The sequence below is a fragment of the Phoca vitulina genome, unplaced genomic scaffold, assembly GCF_004348235.1.
Source record: "Phoca vitulina isolate PV1807 unplaced genomic scaffold, GSC_HSeal_1.0 scaffold18, whole genome shotgun sequence".
Lineage (NCBI taxonomy): Eukaryota > Metazoa > Chordata > Mammalia > Carnivora > Phocidae > Phoca > Phoca vitulina.
Window position 1 is genome coordinate 26,869,522 of NW_022589721.1, and position 12,233 is coordinate 26,881,754.

Sequence of the window (12,233 nt, forward strand, 5' to 3'; positions counted from 1 at the left end):
GCATGGGCTCTGCGCGTCCGGAGAACTCTCTGTGAGTAAGTAAGGGAAGGGAGGCATCCCTGCATGGATGGCCCTATTGTCTGCGATGCCAGGAACATCTGGAAGGTTCTAAGGATGGAGCTGGAGCATAAGCAAGTAGGGTGCAGGCTGTCTTCCTGAAGAAAGGCTTTAAAGGCCCCAAAGCTATGTCAGCAGAACTCCAAGCCTCTCATTTTGCAGAGAGTGAAACTGAGACCAGAGCCTGGAACAGTGTGGGTGCCAAGTTACAAAGCAAATTGAGCACTAGCCCTAGGACTAGAACGGGTTTCCTCTGGGGCCCAAGGTTGGGCTCGTGTGCCCAAATTAGAGGAGAGAGCCCTCAGATCCTTGGGTCTACAAGGGGGTATGAAGTTTCCCCATGTGCTCCACAACTGAACAAAGTGCCTGTGAACCTTATTCTAGAATTTTCTGTGACCGGGCCAGCAGCTCTTCCACTGGCCAGTGGCGTTCATCCTTAGTGCATATAGGATTTACTAGGAAGCAGGATAAGCAGATGACTGGTGGATTTTTTTTTTTTTTTTTTTTACTTTACTTTGGTTGCTTTTCATGGTGTGGGAGGGAGCCTAGGGAGAGGGTTAAGGTTTAAATCCCATAAGGCAAAAAGCCCTGTCCAAATATAACTCCTCTGAGTCAGCAGCCTGCCACAAAGCAAGGGACTCAAGCAAGGTGAACTGACCCAGCGATTCAAAGAGGCCCCTTCCTGGGGGATGGGAGACTGCTGAGAGCTTGCCTCCAGGAGATATCCTGGCTTGGGGGGCTGCTTGGTGCAGAGGGGCGACAGAGACCCACCTGGCACAAAGCCACACACACCCCTGAGGCTCCAGGACCTGCAAGGATCCCTCACTACCAGGCCCACAGATGGATCCACCCCACCATACCTCGGGGACAAAGGCTCCAGACAGCCAATTCTATGGAGGTTCCCAACTTTAGCGGCGTGCTGGTAAACCCAGCTGAGGGAATGCCCAGTCTGTGCCTCCAGGTGGGAACACGGCCCTGCGGTCAGCAAGAAGGCTGCTCAGAAGTCAGCTTCCGCAGCTGAGGCAGAGCCTGGAGGAGCAGAATCCACGCCCCCTAGAGAGCCCTCTGCCCTCACTTCTGGCAACATTTCCCGTTTCCATTCTCAGGGCAGTGTTCAAGAGGGGCCCTGTGGCCTGCCAACCCAGTGAGGTGAGGGGAAGACCCTGCTTCTGCCCAGGCCCTCGCCTTGTCGCACGGGTAAAGCCTGGACAGCAAATGCGGGACCAGCAGAACGCAGGGGCAGCACATTTCCAGGCTTGTAGGGTTGTCCAAAGATGGAGGAAGGAGCTCCCTACTCATTGTTATTTATTTATTCAGCAAAATTAAATTTTTTGTAAGATGAGATTCCTTTTCCCAGACTTGAAGTCAAAGGTCGCATGAATATGTACATATGTTGTGAACGTGTGAACATGTATATCCCTCCGTGCACACACATTCACACAATTATATGTAACACTCTGTGCCACACATCTGTAAGGTAATAGTAATGACCCCATTTTACAGATATGGAAACTGAGATTCAGAGAGTTCAAGTCTCACGCCTGAACATCAGAGAGGGAGACGGTGGAAGACCGGGAGCTGGGCGAGGGCGGGGAAGGCTGGAATGGTGAACTCTGGACGGTCTTTTCAGCCAACCACGGGATTTCTGAAAATGGCCAGGCCATGGTATTTGGGGCAGGAAGGGGAGGTGCAAGGAGGGACCTGGAGGGAGCCCAGGCACCCTGCCTCTGGCGCCCCTTCCCCACCTCGGAGCCAAGCGGCAGTTTCCAAAGCAGCCGGAAGGGGGCACTGCACCTTGCCTTTTGCGAAAGTCCCGGGTGCCCTTACGCAGCTCCTGGGCAAGAACACCAGGCGGCTCCGCCCTCCGCTTCTAAGAACAGCCCAGCTTTGAACCTGGCACGTAGTAGGTGCTCAAGGCACGTCTAGAAGCCTAAAGGGCTTGATTCGTTGGATGAACGTGAATTCCGTAGTAGAAATAAGGAGAACAAGGAGAGAAGGGGACGTCAGGCCCCTGCCAACGCATTTCCATCTACAGGCCTTTGCAAACAGCCTTTCCCTACTGTGTGTCAGGCGCGGTGGCGAAGACTCTTGGACAACCTCATTCCCTGCTAACCTCGTTCTCCCCGCATTCCCCCCGTCCCAACACACACATTCGGCCTCCAGCAGGGGTGCGCGCTCGCTGTCTCCCTGGGGGCCCATCTCGGCCCAAATCCGCGGGGCGAAGGGGCCCGCGAGGAGGGTGAGCCAGAAGACGCGAGGAGTCCCTGGAGGTGGGCACGCGAAAGCCAGGGGGATGCCTGACGCGGCCCCGCGGCAAAGGGGTCACTGCCCTCAGGGACGGGGCCGTCTCCAGCTGCGGGACACGCAGAGCCCGCGAGGCGCAGTGACCCGCCCAGCCCCCACCACCCGCGCACTTCTGGGCGCGCACGTGTCCACCCGCCGAGCGCCCCCACCAAGCCCCGCGAGTGGCAGGCGCTGGCCAGGACCTTGGGGCGGCAGGCTGGAGGGACTCCGGGCGCCAGCCGCCGAGCAGAACCCAGACTCTGCAGACGCCCTTCCCCAGAGACGGGGCCTCGGGGCAAGGAGAAGGCAGACCCGGCGCAGCCTCAACCCCCATCTCAAGTTCAGCCGCGCTTCCTCCCGCAAGGTCACGCTCAAACACACGCTCGGCGAAAGGAGGAGCCCAAAGTTGCGCCACGGTCCCGATCCCGAATCTAGCCGTAGCCCCATCCGGGCGCTCTGCCCCAGTACCGCGGCTGCCAGCCCCCGCGCTCTCCCGAGGAGCGGCCTCTGCCCCGCGCAGGTCACACACCCGAGAAACACAGACAAGTTGCTAACTTTTGTCAGATTATGTCGCTGCAGCTGCGGCGCCTAACGGGGTTGGGGCGGACTCAAGAGTTTCGAGTTGCCTCCCCTGCGCCCACCCAATCGCTCCCTGCCCACCACGCCACGTCCAGCTACCGCGCCAACTTCTCCACCATCTCCGGAGCAACGTGGGCCGGCGGCGTCCCCGGGGGCGATGGCCACCTCCCGGATGTGCTCCTGCTCGCAGCGGATTTGGAGGCTCGATCGCAACCCCGTCCCGCCGCCGCGGGACCGGATCACCGGCAGCCTCCGCGCGCCCCCGCGCCCCTCGCTCCACTCGGAAGCGCCAGAGCCAGCCGCCCAGAGGGGACTCATCCCACCCGCGGCCCCGCTGGCCGCTTCGCCCTCTGGCGGCCCCGACCCAGGAGACTGTAGCCTGGCGCCGGTGCAGTGTCACTGGGGCCACCCAGGGACCGCTGCTCCGGACCTGGCGCAGGCTCCCCGCCGAGGTCCCAGCAGCTCTTCTAATAACGGCTGAAGATCCCGGAGCTCCAGCCTCCTCCTGGACCTCCTCCCTCTCCCAAAGACCCCGGTGACGCTGTGGCTGGGTAAGGGGTCTCCCTACGTGTGTCTTCCTCCGGGCGCCTGGGGTCTTCAGTCCCCACCTCCAGTGTGACACCCTCCTAGACCTCTCCCGACCACTTCTGTTCCCGGCTCCGGGCACTCACCCCTCCACTCGGAGAACACACTCGAAACTGCCCGAGCCCCAACTCCGGCGGACGCAGCCCCCCGCGCACCCCGGCAGCGTTGGGCTCGGCGCGCTCGCTCACCGCAGCTGGAGACACGCTGGAGTTTCCGCGGCTTTGGGGATGAGGGGCTCCGAGGAGAATAAAGGGGGGGGTGTCCCGAACACTCGCCCCCTTCCCAGCTCACATCGCTCCGTCCTCCTCTCCCTCCTCCTCTTCCTCTTCGTCCTCCTCTTCCTCCTCCCTCTGGTCTTTGTCTTTGCAAAGTGTCGAAACTGTCTGGCATAGTGGAGCTCCGCCGGCGGAGGCTGGAGCCGGGGAGGCGGGGAGGCGGGGTGAGGATGGGAGCGGTCTCGGGAACACCTTCCCCCGGGTGTAACGGGAGGGGCGGGCGGGCGGCCGGGGAGGGGCCGCTTCCCTGGCCGGCCGGGGCCGGGAGCGGGGCGCGCCGGAGCGGGGCGGGCGCCTCGGCGGCGCGTGGCCCTCCCCTTCCTCCGCCCAGCGCCCGCCCCCCGGGCCCGCGCTCCCCCCGCGCGCCCTCCGCCCGCTCTCGGCTCGGCTTTCCGCTCGCTCAGGGCTTCCTGCGAGCTCCGGAGCCACGTGGACCGCAGCCGGCTAGCGGAGGCCAGACTGGGGAGACGCCGGAGGCGGCGCGGGGACCGGATCGCCGCCCGGAGAGGGCTCTGCGGGGACAGCTCCGCCACACTCCGCGCCGAGGCCGCCGCCCACAGGCTGGCGAGACCAGGGAAGAACCTCCGGGGAACCCGGGCGGTCAGCCCCCGGGAGGAGATGGACGTGGCGGTGCCCCGAAGAGCCCGAGATGGGCGCGCACCGTAGCAAGAAGGGGCCGATCCCCTGCTGGCGACCGGGCAAAGCCGCCGACTTCCTCTAAGGGCGCGGGACTAGAGGTGGGATTCGGGGAGGGGGAGGGGAGGAGCGCGGCGGGGCTGGGGCGCTGGTAAGGCCCGAGCCCGGGGCCCAGTCCCGAGCCGCAGAGCGGCCCCCGCGGCGCGGCCCCCGCCCTGGCTCGCCTGCCCGCCACCGCTTTTTCCTCCCGGATGCGGAGGCTGCACCGCGCGGTCCAGAGCAGGGCGAGCGCCAGGCCTGGGGACTCCAGGCAGGGGCCGGTCCCGGGGCGGCCGGGGGCTGGGGCTTCTGGGACCGGACCCCGTTTCGGGCTCAGGTTTGGGGGGGGAGGGTTTGCCCTTTCTCCTTTAGAGGGAAGTGGGGGCATTGGAGACATCTTGCTCAATGGCAGAAGGCCAGTCTTAGAGACTAAATGCTGGACACAAGGTTTAAGAGGCATTAAAAAAAAATGTGACTGTACAGCTTTTATCCCCTTACAGGGATTGTACCTCTTTTGCAACTTTTCTGAGCAATGCTAAGAGGAAAGAGGCACAGTGTGTTCTGGAGGGCACTTAATTCTTCCAGCTTCCATTGCTTTCCTTGGAGAGGTCAGCCGTTTGCGGCGGAAGGGGGATAGCTCCCTAGCACATCATTCATCAGAGGGACACTGTAGTGTGTACTTCAGACCAGGGCCAGCTGGATGGGACTTCCAGCTTCCGATCCTGCCTTACCCTCATTGGATGTGTGATCTTAGACTAGTTTAGGTAGCCCTGTGCCCCAGTTTCCTCTTCTGTGAAAATGGGCCTAATAATGTCTATCCCATAGGTTGTTGTAATAATCAAGTGAATTCATACATGCTGAACCCTTAAAACTATGCCAATCATGTAGTAAGCGCCCAGTGAAAATTAGTTGTTTTGATGGTGGGCCTCCAACCTGGGCCCCCACCCCTGGCAGAGAGGTGGCCTGCCCCAGGGAATGGGTGAAGGCTGGTCCAGGAGACTTCTCAGCCTTCCTTGGGGGAGGAAAGGGGAGCTATTCAGAGCAGAGAGAAGTAGAAAAGCAGCAGACTGAAAAAGAGGGGGAGGAGAGAGTGAGAAAATTCACCACTAGAAAATTAACCATTTAGTAATTAGGACTGTGCCATCTTTTCCTAGCGGAGTCTGGAGAGAAGACCAGATTGGGCAAGTAAGTGGACGCTGATTATCCAGGTTTGTTCCACTTTGCAGCCAAGAACCAAAGTCAGCTCTTAATTTCAGCCCCAGGTTCTTGGCAGTTCCCCTAGGTGACTCCACAGTGAGATGGGAATTCCTAATTAAGTGACTCCATGGTGAAACATGCATAAATCATCACCTTATCTATAAAGATGTGCATCCCAGGCTCCGATGGGGTAACCTGGCAAGGCTTTTTCTGGCCCACATCCTTTCTGTTTTAATGTTCTTACCAGGTAGGAGAGAGGCCCCCCCCCCCTCCTGTTTATTCTAGTGTTGTGATAGGCCATGGAGACAGCACTTCTGAGACCCCTGGACCTTTCCGGGAGCCCGCATCCGGGGCTGTGTGTCAGGGCATTCCCCACTGTCACCCTGAGTGTGTCTCCGGACATACCCTGCCCAGGAATAGCAGTCATAGTCATTGCTGGGAGTGTCTGCACGGTGAGTCTCCCCAGGGAGCACTGACATTGATTTAATGCTCACACACACACCCTCCCCCACGTACTCTGAGCAACTGCAAGGCTCTCAGTAATAATGGTGAAAGAAATTGATTTCCCTCCCCCCCAACCCCCTTTCTTCACGCATCAGAATGGAAGGATCCTAATGGGCCCTGATGCCATCTGGGTGATTGGGCAGAAAAGGGCTGCCTGGCTTGTCAGCGGTGAGTTCCGGGCTGGTGCACACATGGAGGTTTGTTTGGGGCAGTGTTTTACTTATCACGGTTTGGGGGACCCAACTTTCCTTAGATGAAAGGAGTAACAGAGGGAGGGACTGACAGAAGCTGGAAGGAGAAAGACAGCCGGTCTTTCTAACTCTGGCTCTGGCTCTGTGGCCCTCCTTCCCCCCCACCCCTCGCCTTTTTCTCCCTCCTCTCGCCCCCTCTCTGCTCTGTTCTCTCCCTGCCCACAGTCTTCCTCTGTTAAGCCCTGGGGTCTGCCCTACCATTTTCCTGGTGGTTGCAGCCCCAGCCCTTCTACGTCGTGATGACTGTCGTAACACTCCTTCCAGTTTCACTTCCCCCTGTTCATCTGTTCTGGGGTTGAGTTTTTCCGGAAGAGGAATCTGACTGACAGGCCTCACTGGGTCATGGGTCAGCAATCGTGTGCCCATCTCAAGAGTAAGCATGTGGAAGGAGAGCTGTATATTTTGCATCACAGGGAATGCAGGATGCAGGACCCTTAAGCCCCTTTCCACCCCTGGGAATCTTGGGGGCATCTGAGCCAGTAGAACTAACCCAGAATCACTCTCTACACTAACATGTTACACCCAGCGTCCATGCTAAGGCAGCTGATTAATCGTGTCCAATCATGACCACCCTCATCTCTTTGCCAGAATTTGGCTTGGGAAGATGTAGATTTAATCCCTGTTTGGATCAAGAAGATACAGAGAGAAATATACTTGTGTCTTCTAGGAAAGGAGTCCTCAAGAGTCCTGGGAAGCTTCTCTTTATTTCCAACCGTACATGAATATGAAAGTATTTTTAACTCAGTAACTCAGTTCCTCCGGAAGGCATCTTGTGCCCATGAGGGGAGCCAAATTGAAGCTTAGATCTAGAGCCCTGATCACACCATACCTGAAGCATAATTCTAGTCTTTCTGCTGTATTAGTCAGTACAGTTCTTTTGTTTAAGCCACTTTATATCGTGGTCCTGTTACTTGCTGCCAGATGCTTGATAACTGATACATAACTATAGCCAGATCATTTTTCCCGAAGCTACAAGACATTCCCAAGCTCAAAACCCTTAAAACTTCAATGGTTACCATTGTCTAAGGATGCAAATCCAAACTTCTGAGTCTAGCAGTGAAGGTCCTCCTTGATATGGTCCCAATGTAGGTTTTTTATTCATTTTCTCCCAATATTTCTCTTTATGAGCCCTGTGTAACAGACATGATGCAGCCCAGAAGTTCTGGTTAAATGACATGTATGTCCTTGAAATTAACATGGATCTCCATCTTGCTGGGCCGGTGAAGATTTCACTAACAGCCATCATGGGGCTCTTCAACCCCTGCAGTATATAAATATCTGGAGGTCTCATGCAAGGCCTGGTGTGTGGGAACTCTGCTTCCTAGCAGTCCTCACTGTATCAGTAGAGCCTTTGCTGTTCTGGGTTGCCAGGCCTGGGAACACTTTTGTCCTTGGGTCCAGTCTTCCTGAATGTGTTCATTTCCTAGTGCTGCGGTAACAAATTACTACAAACTGGGTGGCCCCAAGCAGCAGAAATACATTTTCTCACAGTTCAGGAGCCCGGAAGTCTGAAATCAAGGTGCCACCAGGCTTGGCTCCTTTGGGAGCTCTGAGAGAGAATCCGCCCCGTGCCTCTCTCCCAGCTTCTGGTGGCTCCTGGCAGTCCTTGGCCTTCTTTGGCTTGTAAATGATCCCCTTGATGTCTGTCTCCCTTTTCACATGACTGCATGTGTCTATATGTGTATGTGTGTGTATGTGTCTGTCTATCTTCTCCTCTGGTAAGGACAGTGGTCATTGGATACTTAGGGCCACCCTAATCTACCAGATACTCTGCTAAGTGCTGGGGATGTGGAGATGGACAGAACACAGCCCCCACCCTCCAGGAGCCCACAATCTTTCAAGGGACTGAAGTTGCTGGGAATTTCAGCACATTGGGGCCATGCTGTGATAGGCTAACAGGTGGGCACTTAGAGGGTGTTGGTTCATGAGCTCAGGAGCCAACTGGGGTGAAATCTGAAACTGGCCCCATGCACAGAAGACAGGGAGAGATGGAAGAAAGAGATTGGTGAGTGGCAGGTTTAATAAGCAAGAGAACTTGTAAAGTCTTATCTTGGGGGCCTCAAGATGAGTAGACCTCTGAACCTACCTTCTAGAATCTTAAAAGTTTATAGAGAGGTCTTAATGAGGTTCAGTCATACACACCATCCAGGTGGTCTCAGCAACACTTGGCTCTCTCAAGGCTGCATCCCTGAAAACAGCTCCCACTGTGGGAACAGGATGCGGTTGAGGCGGTGTGTACATTCCAAGGACAAGGGAGGGGGGTGAAGACCCTCCACCTGTCTTGAGCCAGCTCTCCTTTCAGCTGGTGGTCACGTCCTCTGGATGACCTCCTCCACCCGGGGATAGCTCCTGGGGACAGGTGTCCTGGGATCTCAGGGTGAACGAGGAAGTGTGCGAGAGGCATGAGCTCATCCAGTTCACCCACAGCCTTGCAAGCCAGGTGGGGCGGTCTGGGCTTTACTCGGAGAACCGTTAGAAGCTCGGAGACTTCACAGAATTGGGCAGAGGCAGTGGGGACACAGCGACATTGACATGCCGGCCAGACCACTTGGGCAGCCTTGTGAGGCACGGAGGGGCTTGTCCAGACTGGAGGCAATGATCATTCCAGTAATCCAGGTGTCAGGGGTCTGACCGGAGGGAGGCGCAGAAGCCTGGGCAGAGGCAGATGAGTTTCAGAGGAGAGAAAATAAGCAGAACATGTCCACAATGGGTCAGGGGCCGTGAGAGGAGGGGGACACTTACATCTCTGTGTTGGCAACAAATGCGGCCATGACATTGTCAGGTACACTCTCCCAATGTCCATCTCCTACTTCTTTCTTGCAACGGAGTTACATGGTTAACACACACGTTCACACACGGATGGGCACGAGACATCTGGAGAGGCGACAGCCACCTCTCATGGCAAGACGAGCATGAGCATGATAGGGTTAAAAGCTAGAGCACATCCACGTGCCTTGGGCTTCTCGAGGCATAGAGGCTGGATTTTGAGACAGAGCATCGCAGGAGAACCAGATAGAAGCCATATGCCCTTGGTGACCCAGCTTCCGAAGTAACCGTAAGGTCATCCTTGTGTTCTGCTCCTCGAGCACTCGCAAGCCTGTCCAGACATGAGGGAGGGGATGGAGCAGCAGAGTTGGCAGTCCACAAGCAGTTGAATGTTTAGGACTGGGCAGCAGGACTAGATTCACAGGCAACAGGTGGTAGTGGAGACCAGGTATGGATGGCAGATCACCTGGAGATGTTGGGGACAATGAAGAGGGACAAGGTCAGAGCCCTGAGGACGTGGTGATTGTCAGTAAATGGTTATGGAATATATAATTCATTCAAGAACAGAACTTTATAGGTAGCCCCCCAGGTCAGTGGCTCTTCATTCTGGTCCCAAGCGGGAGAAGAATCACAGCCAAGAAAGTCTCCAGTTACTGCCTGGAGCCAGACAAGGAACCTTTAGAGTCTACTTTTCAAACTTCAGTGTGCACAAGGATGACTCCAGGAGGCTTATTCTAAGCACAGAGTCCTGCGTCCCACTCCCGGAGATTTGAAATTCACTAGACCTGCAGCCGGGTCTAGGAATCTGCCTTTTTAAACAAATTCCTTCTGTAAAACAGCCACAGGGGTGGGTGGACAGCACCTTACTCAGCCACTCAACCATAAATCCCAACAGGGCTGTGGACAAAGTCTTTTTGATAAGATATTCTGGCCCCAAGTCCTGGCTCTGCTACTCTGTCGCCACTTGCCTTTGGACAGTTTCCTTTCTCTGAAGACTTTCTTGTCTGTACCATTGGGAGGTTGAGTTGGAGCAAAGTTTTCAAACTGCTCTGTCGGACCGGAGGGGCTTGCACACTGGGTACCCACCTCCATCAATCCATTTCGCAAATATTTATTGAATGGCTGGATACGGGGGATATTGTAGTATCCATGATTAATTATCATTATGGAAGTTATTTCCAAAGAGAAGCACAAGCAAAGGTGACTTCAATTGTGCGTGCCCTTCCACGTGGGTTGCCATTTGGACAAACTGTTCCCAGGATGGAAACAACTGGCTTAGATAATCTTAAGGGTCCTCGCAACCGGAAACCTTTTGTTCTATGATGTTTTTCAATGATTTTATTTCTGAGTAAAGTCGAAACAAGCAAAATGCAATTACTGTATTTGAAATATGTCAAGGACCCCAAGGTTAACACTTCCATTCTTGATAAGAAATTGCGGGCTCTTTAAGGATCGAAAATGGTCTCTATCATGGTTTTCTGACATTTAAGAACCAGCACTTTCACCTGAGAAATTGAAGGAAAGGACAGACAGCGAAGCTGAGCCCTGCTTGCTTGCTGGAGGAAACAGCAGAGCGGAGGTAGGGCGGCGGCTCCAGCCAGAGGATGATTTTTGCTTTCTGAGCCTTCCAGTTTTTGTCTGCAGAATGGGCAGATGGTAGCCTCTCAGAGTCGTTTTAAGGAGAAAGATTATATATGAAAATTATTAGCTCTGTGCCAGATACTTAGTAAGCATTCAATAAATGATGGCCATTATTAATTTAAGTATCTTTCTTATGCATATTATACTTGTCAACATTCCTGCAAATGTTTTATAGATGACAATGGAAAAGTACCCAGTGTGGGAGTTGCCAAATACCAGGGCTCTGCCAGACCAACAGCGTCTCTCTGGGGGGAAGAAAGCCCTGTAATTCCCTCTTTTCTAAACTACATGCCTATGGAGTTGGCCTTACAATTTTGAATTTGCCTCCGCACCCCCCTCCCCTGAAGGAGAGCAAGTTACTTTTGCTCAGTAGAAACCAAGCCTATATCCAAATTTTGGATAGAGGATTTCCATATTTAAAAGGAAGAAAGATGACAGCCTTATATACTGTTGAGAAATTGCAAAGAAGCCCTGAAATAATTTCTCTGTATTTTTTGGTAGTCGAATAGGCTAACTTGCCTTGAGACTGAACCTGCAAGCATCTTTTTGTTCTCTTCTCTCTTGCTCATTAAAACCGTACGGAGACTGCACCCAGGCAGGAGTACCTCTAACACGTAGTGGATTGTGGAATGCAGCTGCACATCTGAGCTTGGGCAAAACATGTGGCTGTGGCTTCCTTATGTCTCTAATGAGAATAATGACAGACTTCCCCCTCTAGGATGTTGGAAAAGTTAAATAAGGTGGTTCTTAGACAACCATGCACATAGTAAGTGCGCAGTAAGCTAACTATTGCTATTTTCATGTGTATTGATGTACTAGATATTTTGGTGTTCGGTTATATATTTCGAACTGCAAACTCATAAAATATAAATTAATGTTAGCTTCTTGCATTTAATGATCTGCATGTAATGATTCTGGAGGCAGCTAAATTTACCTTGATGTTGTGTTGGGAGCTATAGCCTCAGTTTTAAGAGATGCGACATCTGCTACTGATTTGGGGTGTCAGTTTGGTAAAATCCTGTAAGTCATTGGGGTGCCTTAGGACTGTAGTCTATAACCAGACACGGGTGATTCCATCAGGCAGTAAAATAGCTGACTGTCAAAGAATCCTGTTCTCTGGGGAAGAATTCGGAATTTCACCTGTGCAAATCAGGCAGAAGTGTCTATAGCAATTAGGATTAGGTTCAGCAGCAGAAAACCCCAAATCACAGTGGCTTAATCAGGTAGAAGTTAATATTTCCTTTTTCTAAGTCCTGGGACACAAGGTTGGCATGGCATTCTATAGTGTCAGGGACCCAGGCTCCATCCTGGTTCTACAGTAGGGCGCACCATCCAGCCCCAAGGGACTTCCCAGTCCACGTTGGCTGCTCCAGCTCCAGACATCAAATCTTTGTTCCAGTCATTCAGAAGGAGATAAAAA

The 12,233-nt window shown here is 54.1% G+C and overlaps 1 protein-coding gene across 3 annotated transcripts in view; it reads right to left on the reverse strand.

Moving 5' to 3' along the window:
- Positions 1-3,976, reverse strand: part of ST3GAL1 (ST3 beta-galactoside alpha-2,3-sialyltransferase 1) — a 93,047-nt gene extending 89,071 nt beyond the window's left edge. For 2 of the 3 annotated variants that reach the window (XM_032415704.1, XM_032415707.1), the window contains exon 1: positions 3,693-3,976. The gene's annotated coding sequence lies outside the window, so the exon portion shown is untranslated. Of the gene's footprint in view, positions 1-3,590 lie in introns of all 3 variants that reach the window. The other variant, XM_032415705.1, reaches the window with a different exon arrangement.
- Positions 3,977-12,233: the final 8,257 nt, after the last annotated feature.